The 17,260-nt window shown below is 40.1% G+C and overlaps 1 protein-coding gene across 1 annotated transcript in view; it reads left to right on the plus strand.

The window, feature by feature from the left end:
* The first annotated feature begins 2,581 nt into the window (after positions 1-2,581).
* LOC134572006 (cytoplasmic phosphatidylinositol transfer protein 1-like) overlaps positions 2,582-17,260 on the plus strand; it is a 74,026-nt gene continuing 59,347 nt past the window's right edge. The window contains exon 1 of the mRNA XM_063430763.1: positions 2,582-2,898. The gene's annotated coding sequence lies outside the window, so the exon portion shown is untranslated. The remainder of the gene's footprint in view (positions 2,899-17,260) is intronic.

Below are 17,260 nucleotides of genomic sequence, written 5' to 3' on the forward strand. Positions count from 1 at the left end.
TACCCATAGGATAGATTCCCTGCACCCCATTACCCACAGAATGGATTCCCTGTGCCCCACTACCCATAGCGTGTGTGTGGGGGGGGGGAGAATTATTGCTGGTCTGTGGGTTTGGAGGGTAGATTATAATTATAATTCTTTTTTTAATTACAAAAAAAATAATTTTGATATCCCCCTCCCTGCTTAATTTTGGCGTGGAGGGTGGACAGTACTAATCCTTGGTGGTCTGGTGGGGACGTCCTGGTGGTCCAAATGGTAAGAATGAACTCTAGCAGCCTCAGGAGCTGTTAGAGTTCACTCTCACGAGATTCTGAGCATTGCCGTGGTAACCGCGGCAACGCTCCGAGCTCGCGAGAGGAGAACTCGGCGGAGCAACAAGTTAGAGCTCCCCCAGGTCCTCTCTCCCTCACTCCCCTGCCGGCTGCCAACATTACAATGCTAGCAGGCCGGAGAGGGAGATCTCTGTAGCGGTATAGTTTGGTGAAAGCTTTCGCGGACCGGCAATAAATTCTTGCGGACCAGCGCCGCTCCACGGACCACCGGTTGAAGACCACTGGTCTAGAATGTATTGAGAAATATATATTTTGGATGAGTTATAGGACATGACATGTTTCCAAGGATCTTATTCAATAAACAGTGAATTGAAACCAAATCTTCCTAAATTAAAGGATCACTATAGTGTCAGGAAAACAAAGCGGTTTTCCTGACACTATAGTGCCCTGAGGGTGCCCCCACCCTCAGGGTTTCCCTCCTGTGGCGCTGAAGGGGTTAAAACCCCTTCAGCAGCTTACCTTAATCCAGCGCTGGTCTCTCTCGGCGTTGGTGACCTCTCCTCCCCCGCCGACGACAGCTCCCGAGTGGAGCTGAATGCGCATGCGCAGCAAGTGCCGCGCACGCATTCAAACTGTCTATAGGAAAGCATTTCTCAGTGCTTTCCTATGTACGTTCTGCATGTTGGATGCGAATTTCGCATCCAGCGTCGCAGATGCGCCTCTAGCGGCTGTCCGGAAGAGGTTGGATTAACCCTGCAATATAAACATATCCGTTTCTCTGAAACTGCTATGTTTACAGCAGAAAGGGTTAATCCTAGATGGATCTGGCACTGAGTCATTGAGCTGAAGTGGTCTGGGTGCCTTTAGTGTCCCTTTGAGACCAAAAAGTATAATTAGCTCCGTTAGCTTTAGAATTTTTACAATTTTATTTTCAGCTCACAAAAAATCCCGATTTACTGAAAATACCAAAAGGTCGAATTTATCAAACTATCTTGAGCTATGTCTGCCAATGTTAAAAAGGTATTTAAAAATTAGACGCTTATTTAAGAATAGAGTTGCAATTAATTTCTGTAAAGGTTGCTTTTTTTTTTATTCCATTCAGTGACGGCAATTATCTAACAGTCTGACAGTAAAAATTCACAAATGTTCTTTTTTAATTGCCTTTATAAAAACCATTCAGTGTTTTATACAAAGCTCAGATGTTAAGAGAACACTCTGTTAAAATTGTAGTTATGGTTTTTCTTTGTAACAATTTAGTAGATATAACCCCTAAGAAAACGTGCATGGGGGTAGGATAACGAAAGAATAGCGTGCAAAAGCTGCAGATCTGCTGTCTGCAGCCTTTGTCTTCAGCAAGCTCGCATGCTTTTCGTGTCTGGAATGTGCTCTAAACAGAGTCAGCTCAGTGCCAGTCTTTGAACCAACCACAGGACTGAATAGTGAGATATCCCTGCTTAAACACAGGTGAGATCCCTTTCAGTGATTTTGGTTGATCCGTCTCTGTTTAAGCAGGAATATCTAGAAATCAATTGGCTTTATTTATTAAACAGGGAATCTTTATGGCAAAACAGTCAAAGTAGAAAATATAACCAGCTCAGCTATTTATTCAGCTCAATTACTTTAATATAAAATTCGCCATTTGCTTGTCATTCATAAGTAAATCCGAATTTAGGGTTTTTAGGGTTTATTTACTAAATAGTGAATTTTAGTGAATTAAAATGTCAATTCAAGTTTAATTAGCCGCGACGTAAGAAAATCAGCTAAAATCACATCTTCAGCGACGTTCTCTGAATTAAAATAAGAATAAATTGTGAAACTTCGCTTGTAAGATTAAGGACCGAAACACACAGACTGATAACAAGTCTCTAACTCTGCACGATTTCAAAAATTCGTTATTTTGAGGTTTCTGTTTTGCAAAATTCTGAATTTCAATTGAATGTTTAGTGAATAAATCCCACACGTGGCTCGGGTTTGGTGCTAATTCTTTTTTTAGAAACAACCCCTGGATGTTGGGCTAAGGTAACATCCCCAGGACGTACTTGGAAACCAGAGTAATCTGAACGTGCCTTTCCTGGTTAAATACTTTGTTATTATTATTATTATTTTGTTTCACCTATTGTGACACATCCCAAAGGGCGCAGGGGGGGGGGGGGGGGGGATAAAACCTGTAAGAGAGTAAAGCAATGTGTGCGGGAGATTGTAAAGTACCATTCACACACAAAGAGAGGGAGTGATAAGTGACACACCCACAGAGACAGCGAACAAGGGAGAGGAAGAGAGAGACAGAGAGAGAGAGAGAGGAGGTGGGACTCCCCAAAAGGCAGATAAGGCGTTTGTAAGAAATGAACTAAGAAAGAAAGAACGAAAAAGAAAAAAGAAAGCCACCAGCCGGCCAGAGACTGTTACACCCAGTGACAGCATCACATCCCTCTAAGACAAATACAACCCTGGCTCCCTAGCAGCAGGGACAGAGAGGAGGGGTGGGTGCTGGAATAACCAAGGCAACGGCATAAAGGGAGATAGCGAAAGAAGAAGGAGAAAGAGAGACAGGAGGAGAAGAAGAGAGACGCTTCTACCTGGCTCATGTAAGCGGAGGAGAGCACAGAAGCAGTAGAGTAGTACACAGGTAAGAGATGACGGACCCTCCTTGTGATCACACCCCTGCTAACCACATGCTGCAGCAGGAAGCATGGGCAGAGTTTTAGATTGTAAGCTCTGCAGAACAGGAAATGTCAGTTAAATGTCAGTGGTTATAGTAGGGCTGGGGATGGAGAGACAATCGGGGGTGAAACAGTGTCAGATAGACAATCTGGGAGAGACAGAAAGAGAAATAAAGAGACAGCCAGATACCTGGAGAGAATAACGAGACACACAGAGATATGCAGAAACACAGGCAGAGTCCTGGAGAGAGATAAAGAGACAGACACACACAGTCATATGTAGAGAGAGAAAAGCATATAGACACACAGAAAGAGACATGGTGAGAGATAAAGAGACAGACACACATCCAGAGACACAGAGAGAAATGAAGAAAGAGCGAGAGAGGAATAGACAGACCAATAGAGACATGAAGAGGGAGAAAGACAAAGTCTGGCAGAGACAGACATGCAGACAGTGACTTGAAGAGAGAGTGTGAGACAGGAGACACATAGAAAGAGACATGAATAGAAAAAAGTCTGGTTGAGACAGATGCATAAAGAGAGACATGGAGCAAAGGAGAGACAGAAGCATATACTGACTCATTAAAGAGAGTGGCATACAAGTGAAAAGAAAGATTGAGATAAAAAGGCAGACAGAGACAGAGAGAGTGTCACAGATGTACAGATAGACACATATACTGTGTCAGAGACACAGAGACAGATACACAAAAAGGGAGAGGCATTGACAGACACAGAAAGACACAAAGAAGAGAGGCAGCGACACAGACACATGAAGAAAGGCAGAGACAGACATAAAGAAATAGGAAAAGAGAGTGAGGCAGAGACAGTGAAATACAGAGACAGATACAGAGAGTGACAAAGACACAGAGACAGATAGTGACATAAAGAGAGAAAGAGATAGATACAGATAGTGACACAGAAAGTGGCAGAGACAGATAGTGACAGAGAGACACAGAGATAAATACAAATAGTGACACAGATACAGAGAGTGGGCAGAGACAAATAGTGACAGAAAGAGGCACAGAGATAGATACAGATAGTGAAACAGACACAGAGAGTGGGCAGAGACGAATAGTGACAGAAAGAGACACAGAGATAGAAACAGAAAGTGGCAGAGACAGATAGTGACAGAGAGAGACAGAGATAGATACAGATAGTGTAACAGACACAGAGAGAGAGACACAGAGATAGATACAGATATGGACACAGACACAGAGAGTGGCAGAGACAGATAGCGACATAGAGAGACACAGAGATAGATACAGATAGTGACGCAGACACAGAGAGTGGCAGAGACAAATAGTGACAGAGAGAGACACAGAGATAGATACAGATAGTGATGCAGACACAGAGAGTGGCAGAGACAGATAGTGACAGAGAAAGAGAGAGAGACACAGAGATGGATACAGATAGTGACGCACACACAGAGAGTGGGCAGAGACAGATAGTGACAGAGAGAGAGAGACACAGAGATAGATACAGATAGTGATGCAGACACAGAGAGTGGCAGAGACAGATAGTGACAGAGAAAGAGAGAGAGACACAGAGATAGATACAGATAGTGACGCACACACAGAGAGTGGGCAGAGACAGATAGTGACAGAGAGAGAGAGACAGAGATAGATACAGATAGTGAAACAGACACAGAGAGCGACACACAGAGATAAATACAAATAGTGACACAGACACAGAGAGTGGGCAGAGACAAATAGTGACAGAAAGAGACACAGAGATAGATACAGAAAGTGGCAGAGACAGATAGTGACAGAGAGAGACAGAGATAGATACAGATAGTGAAACAGACACAGAGAGAGAGACACAGAGATAGATACAGATAGGGACAGAGACACAGAGAGTGGCAGAGACAGATAGTGACATAGAGAGACACAGAGATAGATACAGATAGTGCCGCAGACACAGAGAGTGGCAGAGACAAATAGTGACAGAGAGAGACACAGAGATAGATACAGATAGTGATGCAGACACAGAGAGTGACAGAGACAGATAGTGACAGAGAAAGAGAGAGAGACACAGAGATAGATACAGATAGTGACGCACACACAGAGAGTGGGCAGAGACAGATAGTGACAGAGAGAGAGACACACAGAGATAGATACAGATAGTGACGCAGACACAGAGAGTGGCAGAGACAGATAGTGACAGAGAAAGAGAGAGAGACACAGAGATAGATACAGATAGTGACGCACACACAGAGAGTGGGCATAGACAGATAGTGACAGAGAGAGAGAGACAGAGATAGATACAGATAGTGACGCAGACACAGAGAGTGGCAGAGACAGATAGTGACAGCATGAGACACAGAGATAGCTACAGATAGTGACGCAGACACAGAGAGCAGAGACAGAACGTGACAGAGAGAGAGACACAGAGATAGATACAGATAGTTACGCAGACACAGAGAGTGGCATAGAAAGATAGTGACAGCATGGGACACAGAGACAGACAGTGTCTGATAGTAACAAACAGAAACAGAAAAAGTTGCAGAGAGAAACACAGACCAAGGACACGGAAAAAGACTGTGATCGAGACAAAGCTGAACACAGGGACATAGAGAAAGTGACAGAGAAACAGAATTATCTCAACAATAGGAGAAAGCAACAACAAGACAGTGACAGAATAACTGTGACAAAGAAAGAGAGACAGAATGATAATGACAGGGAGAGGAACAGAAGAATGACAACACACATAAAGAGAGAAATTGGGCTGATAATGAAAGATTGGATAAAAGTGAAAACAGAAGAGACAGAAAAAGTAACAGAGACAGTAAAAAAAAGAAATACAGAGAGGGAATGCAGACTGATAGAGACAATCTGACAGTAAAATATTAACAGACAGAGATTACACTGACAGAGAGAGGCAGTGGGAGAGGGAGAGGCAGTAAGAAAGACAGACAAAATAATCACAGACGTAGGTACAGAATGCCAATGACAGTATGAAACAGACAGGGAAACAGAGACAGCAAGAGAGGCGGAGACAGTGTGAAACAGAAGGAGACATCAGAATGATGGAAAGAGTTACAAGAGAAGATAGAGACAGAGACTGTTAGTATTTAAATGTAGTGCGCAGAGCAGATGTCAAACCCAGCCAACTGTCTAATATTCTAACAAGTGCAGGTTATTTAAAGGCACCATTTAATCATATGTAATGAACAATAGACTGCACACAGTATAACATACAGAAACACTTAGCGTACATACAGCCTACATACTCTATACACACAGATATCACCAGACACTATAACTCAGAATGCAGACTATACACACAGATATCACCACACACTATAACACAGAATGCAGACTATACACACAGATATCACCACACACTATAACACAGAATGCAGACTATACACACAGATATCACCAGACACTATAACTCAGAATGCACACTATACACACAGATATCACCACACACTATAACACAGAGTGCACACTATACACACAGATATCACCACACACTAAATCACAGAATGCACACTATACACACAGATATCACCACACACTATAACACAGAGTGCACACTATACACACAGATATCACCACACACTATAACACAGAGTGCACACTATACACACAGATATCACCACACACTATAACTCAGAATGCACACTATACACACAGATATCACCACACACTATAACACAGAGTGCACACTATACACACAGATATCACCACACACTATAACTCAGAATGCACACTATACACACAGATATCACCACACACTATACACAGAATGCACACTATACACACAGATATCACCACACACTATACACAGAATGCACACTATACACACAGATATCACCACACACTATACACAGAATGCACACTATACACACAGATATCACCACACACTATAACACAGAATGCACACTATACACACAGATATCACCACACACTATACACAGAATGCACACTATACACACAGATATCATCACACACTATAACTCAGAATGCACACTATACACACAGATATCACCACACACTATAACACAGAGTGCACACTATACACACAGATATCACCACACACTATAACACAGAATGCACACTATACACACAGATATCACCACACACTATAACACAGAGTGCACACTATGTACACATATATCACCACACACTATAACTCAGAATGCACACTATACACACAGATATCACCACACACTATAAAACAGAGTGCACACTATACACACAGATATCATCACACACTATAACACAGAATGCACACTATACACACAGATATCACCACACACTATAACACAGAGTGCACAATATACACACAGATATCACCACACACTATAACTCAGAATGCACACTATACACACAGATTTAACCACACACTAAAACACAGAATGCACACTATACACACAGATATCACCACACACTATAAACAGAATGCACACTATACACACAGATATAACCACACACTATAACACAGAATGCACTCTATACACACATATATCACCACACACTAAAACACAGAATTCACACTATACACACAGATATAACCACACACTATAACACAGAATGCACTCTATACACACAGATTTAACCACACACTAAAACACAGAATGCACACTATACATACAGATATCACCACACACTATACACAGAATGCACACTATACACACAGATATAACCACACACTATAACACAGAATGCACTCTATACACACATATATCACCACACACTATAACACAGAATGCACACTATACACACAGATATCACCACACACTATAACACAGAATGCACACTATACACACAGATATCATCACACACTATACACAGAATGCACACTATACACACAGATATCACCACACACTATAACACAGAATGCACACTATACACACAGATATCACCACACACTATAACACAGAGTGCACACTATACACACAGATATCACCACACACTATAACACAGAATGCACACTATACACACAGATATCATCACACACTATAACTCAGAATGCACACTATACACACAGATATTACCACACACTATAACACAGAATGCACACTATACACACAGATATCACCACACACTATAACACAGAGTGCACACTATACACACAGATATCACCACACACTATAACACAGAATGCACACTATACACACAGATATCACCACACACTATACACAGAATGCACACTATACACACAGATATCACCACACACTATACACAGAATGCACACTATACACACAGATATCACCACACACTATAACACAGAATGCACACTATACACACAGATATCACCACACACTATACACAGAATGCACACTATACACACAGATATCATCACACACTATAACTCAGAATGCACACTATACACACAGATATCACCACACACTATATCTCAGAATGCACACTATACACACAGATATCACCACACACTATAACACAGAGTGCACACTATACACACAGATATCACCACACACTATAACACAGAATGCACACTATACACACAGATATCACCACACACTATAACACAGAGTGCACACTATGTACACATATATCACCACACACTATAACTCAGAATGCACACTATACACACAGATATCACCACACACTATAACACAGAGTGCACACTATACACACAGATATCATCACACACTATAACACAGAATGCACACTATACACACAGATATCACCACACACTATAACACAGAGTGCACAATATACACACAGATATCACCACACACTATAACTCAGAATGCACACTATACACACAGATTTAACCACACACTAAAACACAGAATGCATACTATACACACAGATATCACCACACACTATAAACAGAATGCACACTATACACACAGATATAACCACACACTATAACACAGAATGCACTCTATACACACATATATCACCACACACTATAACACAGAGTGCACACTATACACACAGATATCACCACACACTATAACACAGAGTGCACACTATACACACAGATATCACCACACACTATAACACAGAATGCACACTATACACACATATATCACCACACAGTATAACACAGAATGCACACTATACACACAGATATCACCAGACACTATACACAGAATGCACACCATAAACACAGATATCACCACACACTATAACACAGAATGCACACTATACACACAGATATCACCACACACTATAACACAGAATGCACACTATACACACAAATATCACCACACACTATAACACAGAGTGCACACTATACACACAGATATAACCACACACTATAACACAGAATGCACTCTATACACACATATATCACCACACACTATAACTCAGAATGCACACTATACACACAGATATCACCACACACTATAACACAGAGTGCACACTATACACACAGATATCACCACACACTATAACACAGAATGCACACTATACACACAGATATCACCACACACTATAACACAGAGTGCACACTATGCACACATATATCACCACACACTATAACTCAGAATGCACACTATACACACAGATATCACCACACACTATAACACAGAGTGCACACTATACACACAGATATCACCACACACTATAACACAGAATGCACACTATACACACAGATATCACCACACACTATAACACAGAGTGCACACTATACACACAGATATCACCACACACTATAACTCAGAATGCACACTATACACACAGATTTCACCAGACACTAAAACACAGAATGCACACTATACACACAGATATCACCACACACTATACACAGAATGCACACTATACACACAGATATCACCACACACTATAACACAGAATGCACACTATACACACAGATATAACCACACACTATAACACAGAATGCACTCTATACACACATATATCACCACACACTATAACACAGAATGCACACTATACACACAGATATCACCACACACTATAACACAGAGTGCACACTATACACACAGATATCACCACACACTATAACACAGAATGCACACTATACACACAGATATCACCACACACTATAACACAGATTGCACATTATACACACAGATATCACCACACACTACACACAGAATGCACACTATAAACACAGATATCACCACACACTATAACACAGAATGCACACTATACACACAGATATAACCACACACTATAACACAGAATGCACACTATACACACAGATATCACCACACACTATAACACATAATACACACTATACACACAGATATCACCACACACTATAACACAGAATGCACACTATACACACAGATATAACCGCACACTATAACACAGAATGCACTCCATACACACATATATCACCACACACTATAACACAGAATGCACACTATACACACAGATATCACCACACACTATAACACAGAATGCACACTATACACACAGATATCACCACACACTATATCACAGAATGCACACCATACACAGAATGCACACTATACACACAGATATCACCACACACTATAACACAGAATGCATACCATACACAGAATGCACACTATACACACAATATCACCACACACTATAACTCAGAATGCACACTATACACACAGATATCACCACACACTATCACACATAATGCACACCATACACAGAATGCACACTATACACACATATATCACCACACACTATAACACAGAATGCATAGTATACACACGGATATCACCACACACTATAACACAGAATGCACACTATACACACAGATATCACCACACACTATAACACAGAGTGCACACTATACACACAGATATCACCACACACTATAACACAGAGTGCACACTATACACACAGATATCACCACACACTATAACTCAGAATGCACACTATACACACAGATATCACCACACACTAAACACAGAATGCACACTATACACACAGATTTCACCACACACTATAACACAGAATGCACACTATACACACAGATATCACCACACACTATAACTCAGAATGCACACTATACACACAGATATCACCACACACTATAACACAGAATGCACACGATACACACAGAAATCACCACACACTATATCACATAATGCACACTCTACACACAGATATCACCACACACCATAACACAGAATGCACACTATACACACATATATCACCACACACTATAACACAGAATGCACACTATACACACAGATATCACCACACACTATAACTCAGAATGCACACTATACACACAGATATCACCACACACTATAACTCAAATGCACACTATACACACAGATATCACCACACACTATAACACAGAATGCACACTATACACACATATATAACCACACACTATAACTCAGAATGCACACTATACACACAGATATCACCACACACTATATCACAGAATGCACACTATACACACAGATATCACCACACACTATACACAGAATGCACACTATACACACAGATATCACCACACACTATAACTCAGAATGCACACTATACACACAGATATCACCACACACTATACACAGAATGCACACTATACACACAGATATCACCACACACTATAACACAGAATGCACACTATACACACAGATATCACCACACACTATAACACAGAGTGCACACTATGCACACATATATCACCACACACTATAACACAGAGTGCACACTATACACACAGATATCACAACACACTATAACTCAGAATGCACACTATACACACAGATTTCACCACACACTAAAACACAGAATGCACACTATACACACAGATATCACCACACACTATACACAGAATGCACACTATACACACAGATATCACCACACACTATAACACAGAATGCACACTATACACACAGATATAACCACACACTATAACACAGAATGCACTCTATACACACATATATCACCACACACTATAACACAGAATGCACACTATACACACAGATATCACCACACACTATAACACAGAGTGCACACTATACACACAGATATCACCACACACTATAACACAGAATGCACACTATACACACATATATCACCACACACTATAACACAGAATGCACACTATACACACAGATATCACCACACACTATACACAGAATGCACACTATAAACACAGATATCACCACACACTATAACACAGAATGCACACTATACACACAGATATAACCACACACTATAACACAGAATGCACACTATACACACAGATATCACCACACACTATAACACAGAATACACACCATACACAGAATGCACACTATACACACAATATCACCACACACTATAACACAGAATGCACACTATACACACAGATATCACCACACACTATCACACATAATGCACACCATACACAGAATGCACACTATACACACATATATCACCACACACTATAACACAGAGTGCACACTATACACACAGATATCACCACACACTATAACACAGAGTGCACACTATACACACAGATATCACCACACACTATAACTCAGAATGCACACTATACACACAGATATCACCACACACTATACACAGAATGCACACTATACACACAGATTTCACCACACACTATAACACAGAATGCACACTATACACACAGATATCACCACACACTATAACTCAGAATGCACACTATACACACAGATATCACCACACACTATAGCACAGAATGCACACTATACACACAGAAATCACCACACACTATATCACATAATGCACACTCTACACACAGATATCACCACACACCATAACACAGAATGCACACTATACACACATATATCACCACACACTATAACACAGAATGCACACTATACACACAGATATCATCACACACTATAACTCAGAATGCACACTATACACACAGATATCACCACACACTATAACTCAGAATGCACACTATACACACAGATATCACCACACACTATAACACAGAATGCACACTATACACACATATATAACCACACACTATAACTCAGAATGCACACTATACACACAGATATCACCACACACTATAACACAGAATGCACACTATACACACAGATATCACCACACACTATAACACAGAATGCACACTATACACACAGATATCACCACACACTATATCACAGAATGCACACTATACACACAGATATCACCACACACTATAACTCAGAATGCACACTATAAACACAGATATCACCACACACTATATCACAGAATGCACACTATACACACAGATATCACCACACACTATACACAGAATGCACACTATACACACAGATATCACCACACACTATAACTCAGAATGCACACTATACACACAGATATCACCACACACTATACACAGAATGCACACTATACACACAGATATCACCACACACTATAACACAGAATGCACACTATACACACAGAAATCATAACACACTATAACACAGAATGCACACTATACACACAGAAATCACAACACACTATAACACAGAATGCACAGTATACACACATATAACACCACACACTATAACACAGAATGCACACTATACACACAGAGATCACCACACACTATAACACAGAATGCACACTATACACACAGATATCACCACACACTATATCACAGAATGCACACTATACGCACAGATATCACCACACACTATAACACAGAAATCACAACACACTATAACACAGATATCACCATACACTATACACAGAATGCACACTATACACACACATATCACCACACACTATACACACAGATACCATTACACACTATAACACACATAAACACTTACACAGAATGCACATATACATACAAAAATTTCCATACACTATAACATAAAGAAACACACAGAATACACATTAAACACAGGTATCACCACACTCTATAACACAATTAAAAACGTACACGGAATGGACACACATTATGCATTCTTATATTACACAAACAAAACACAAACAACTCCCCCACACCACACGAACATAATAATGTTGTATTGTAACAAAACAAATATTGAAATTTTCACACACAGTCTACAAAAAAGTTAGCCTGTAGTGCCACAGGAATATACTTAGATTTCACACAAACCGTGAAGTCAAGGAAGTACTCACACGCAAAAAGGCCCACAACACAAAACAAATCCTTAAATACAAGCAATAAACACACACATTTTGTGTAACAGTACAAACATATTCTGCCACCTTACGGTTTAATCACTGAATAGTGAATTGAGGTGAATGAAAACCAAATTGCAAAATTCAGAGTAAATTATTGAAAATGTGACAATAACATGAAGACGTCAGCAAATCAGCTATTCCTGTCAGACGTTTGCAATTTGTGTTTTAATTCACTACAGTTGGGTATTTAGTGAATAAACTTTGAAGGCAAGCAGACATCAATTGACAAACACACACAGAGTAACATTGCCAGCCTGTATTGATCCCCATAGACGAGTGATTTGTCATTACATAAACAGCAATAAAACACTCACACACACGTACGAGAGCACTTTCAGAGTGTCTAAACCAGGAATTGTCAAGCATTAGTCCAACGTTATGAATTTTAGATTATTATAGCGAAATGGAAAAAAAAATCCAGTTCAGCTATATTACCATCAACGGTAAAAGTGTCTGACCAGTTCCTGACAATTCACACTTTAATGAATAACAGTGTGAATGTGTGTCTCTGTGTATCCACTACTGGTGTGTATTGTGTCTGTGGGTCTGTGTATCCACCTCTGATGTGTATCTGTGTGTGTGTGTTTCTGTATATCCACCACTGGTGTGTATCTGTGTGTGTGTGTGTGTGTGTCTGTGTTCCCACCACTGGTGTGTATATGTGTATATGTGTGTGTCTGTGTATACACCACTGGTGTGTATATGTGTGTGTGTGTCTGTGTATCCATCACTGGTGTGTGTGTCTGTTTCTGTGTATCCACCTCTGGTTTGTGTCTGTGTGTATCCACCACTGGTGTGTATCTGTGTGTGTGTGTCTGTGTATCCACCACTGGTGTATGTCTGTGTGTGTGTGTGTGTCTCTGTGTATCCACCACTGGGGTGTATCTGTGTGTGTGTGTCTGTGTATCCACCACTGATTTGTGTCTGTGTGTGTGTGTGTTTGTGTATCCACCACTGGTTTGTGTCTGTGTGTCTTTATGTATCCGATGCTGGAATTAACCCCAGGACAGGCCAAAGATACGTGTTGCTAAAGCTTGAAGACAAATTCTCCCATGCACCGTATACATCAAATTCCACCACCAGTTGACTTTCCCCATGAGTAACCGAAAATTCGATTAAATGCCATTTCAGTGCACCCCAACCACATTTCCCCATATTCTTCTAGCACCATTTTCCAACCCCACCATAACATCTTCACTACCATGTTGGTAATTATTAGTGGCTGCTTTGGAGATTACAACATCATATTGGCCCTGAATAGCCGACCAGATAAAACATAGGTAAATAGATTTCCCATAATGCTAATGACTGGTCATACAGGATGGGACCTGTAGATTTCAAACACCTGCAGTGCTAGGCGTTGGCATGACTGTCCCTTGGTATCACAGCCATTTTAATAACACTCCCTTGGCATTAATTAATGAGGATTGAACCATTAACACAGCTAACGTTGCCCACTATGGCTGTGTGGATCAAATAGACCTATTCAGTCTTTTTATTTAAATGCCATCGTATTTGGCCATATTGCACTATATCGTGTGAGCATAACGAGGAATAATGGAGGATGGTTGGGCGTTTACAAGAGATCAGAAGGACTAATTTGAAACATTAACCAGTTCAAAATGAAATAAAATAGAGAGAGAGACATAATAAATGCTCATCACAATCAATGAATAACATTTTTATTCTGCATTCCATTTTCGTTATATGTGAAGTAGACTAATGTATTATTGAAGGATGACTCCGAACATCACACCCTCTGCAGTTCAGTTATGATCCTATTAGCTCCCTGGCCCATGTTTAGCAACGGTTCGCCCACTTAGCTGGATTTTCGCTGGGCTCAGAGACTCATAGCTTGCTTGCCGGGTCACTCGCTTTCGTCTTCTGCAGAGCTAAAACATACAGACTTCACGGATCATCACTGAAGTTGTCGTGGTGCTTGGACTAACCCTTTGCTGCGTGGAACTTTTTGCAACATTTTACAATTTGATACATTAAGATTTATTCCATAAATGTGTAATTGTGATGAATTGACAAGGAAATTATACATTTTAGGCCAAAAGGCTAGGTTGAAAAAAATAACTGAATGGGTGAATTTTTCCAATTTGGCTTTTTAGCCTTAGATTTACAATTTTCTTGTCAACATTGGACGGTTCCCCATTTGGTGAATAAACATGAGTGAGCAAAGCACAATGTTAAGGAAACGCAGGCAGTCATTTTCAAAGTATACATTTGACATGGATAAATTATTACTTTTTATCGTGCTAAAATGATATGAATATTTCATAATTTGCAATTATCTCTCTTCTAGCTAAGCGTAATATCAAGTAATTGGAATGAAATGTATTTATCGTAACTTAAGTTTAATTAGCGGCTACCTTAAAATAATGAATTGCTTAAAATAACCTGAATAAACGCTCTTTAATTAACAGAAGGTGCAAAGGCATTAAATAAGTTATAAATTAAATGTCGACGGAAAATGTATTGTTCTCAACCTTTTTCTGAAAATATAGAGAGCGTAAAAAAAGTTTTGAATCCGATATGGCAGAACAGTTGGCAGAGTTTGCAAAACATTCAGGAAGAGGGTTTAATAGTGTTAGACTTGAGGCACTTATAAGGATGATAATTCTATGCTGACATTAAATATCCATTGCTATTGGTGGACATCACTGGATTATGAGAATTTTAGTTTCTTTTACAGAGGTTTGTACAGGGAAGGATTAGATGGACAGCATAGGCCCCGGTACATGTGCAATGAGCAGGTTGGGTTACACTTAGCCTTTATTTTTATTTTATTATGTTTATTATTATTCTTAGCTCATCTGCGTTCCGTAACTGCGTTAATTTTTCAAGTGGCCTTAAATTTGACATTCTCTTGTCAGCTGTGGATGTCTCATTGGCTGAGGGCACCAGTTGAGCTCTTTAAGCCAACGAGCACCACCCTGCATGGCCGTCGGCAGAGTGGCAGATGGCATTTTGTAAAGCGCAGCAGCAGGCTGCAGTGGTTATAGTGTTGGAGTGTTCCTTTAAGGTACTCTCCCGAGGTGGAATAGGTCGGTGTATTTACACTATTGGTGTTAAAGGGAGATGAACTATGGTCCTTTAGTTTTCATTAAAGATTTAAAAAAAAAACACAAACATCAATTTCAATTATCTCAAGAGATTTAACAAGGGAGAAAAGAGGACATTTTTTTAATGAAAGATCTGTGGATATGTGGCACAGCTACCCAGCATAAGTGGTAGACTAAAATATAGTGGAACAATTCACACA

The sequence above is a fragment of the Pelobates fuscus genome, chromosome 8 (assembly GCF_036172605.1).
Source record: "Pelobates fuscus isolate aPelFus1 chromosome 8, aPelFus1.pri, whole genome shotgun sequence".
Classification (NCBI taxonomy): Eukaryota; Metazoa; Chordata; class Amphibia; order Anura; family Pelobatidae; genus Pelobates; species Pelobates fuscus.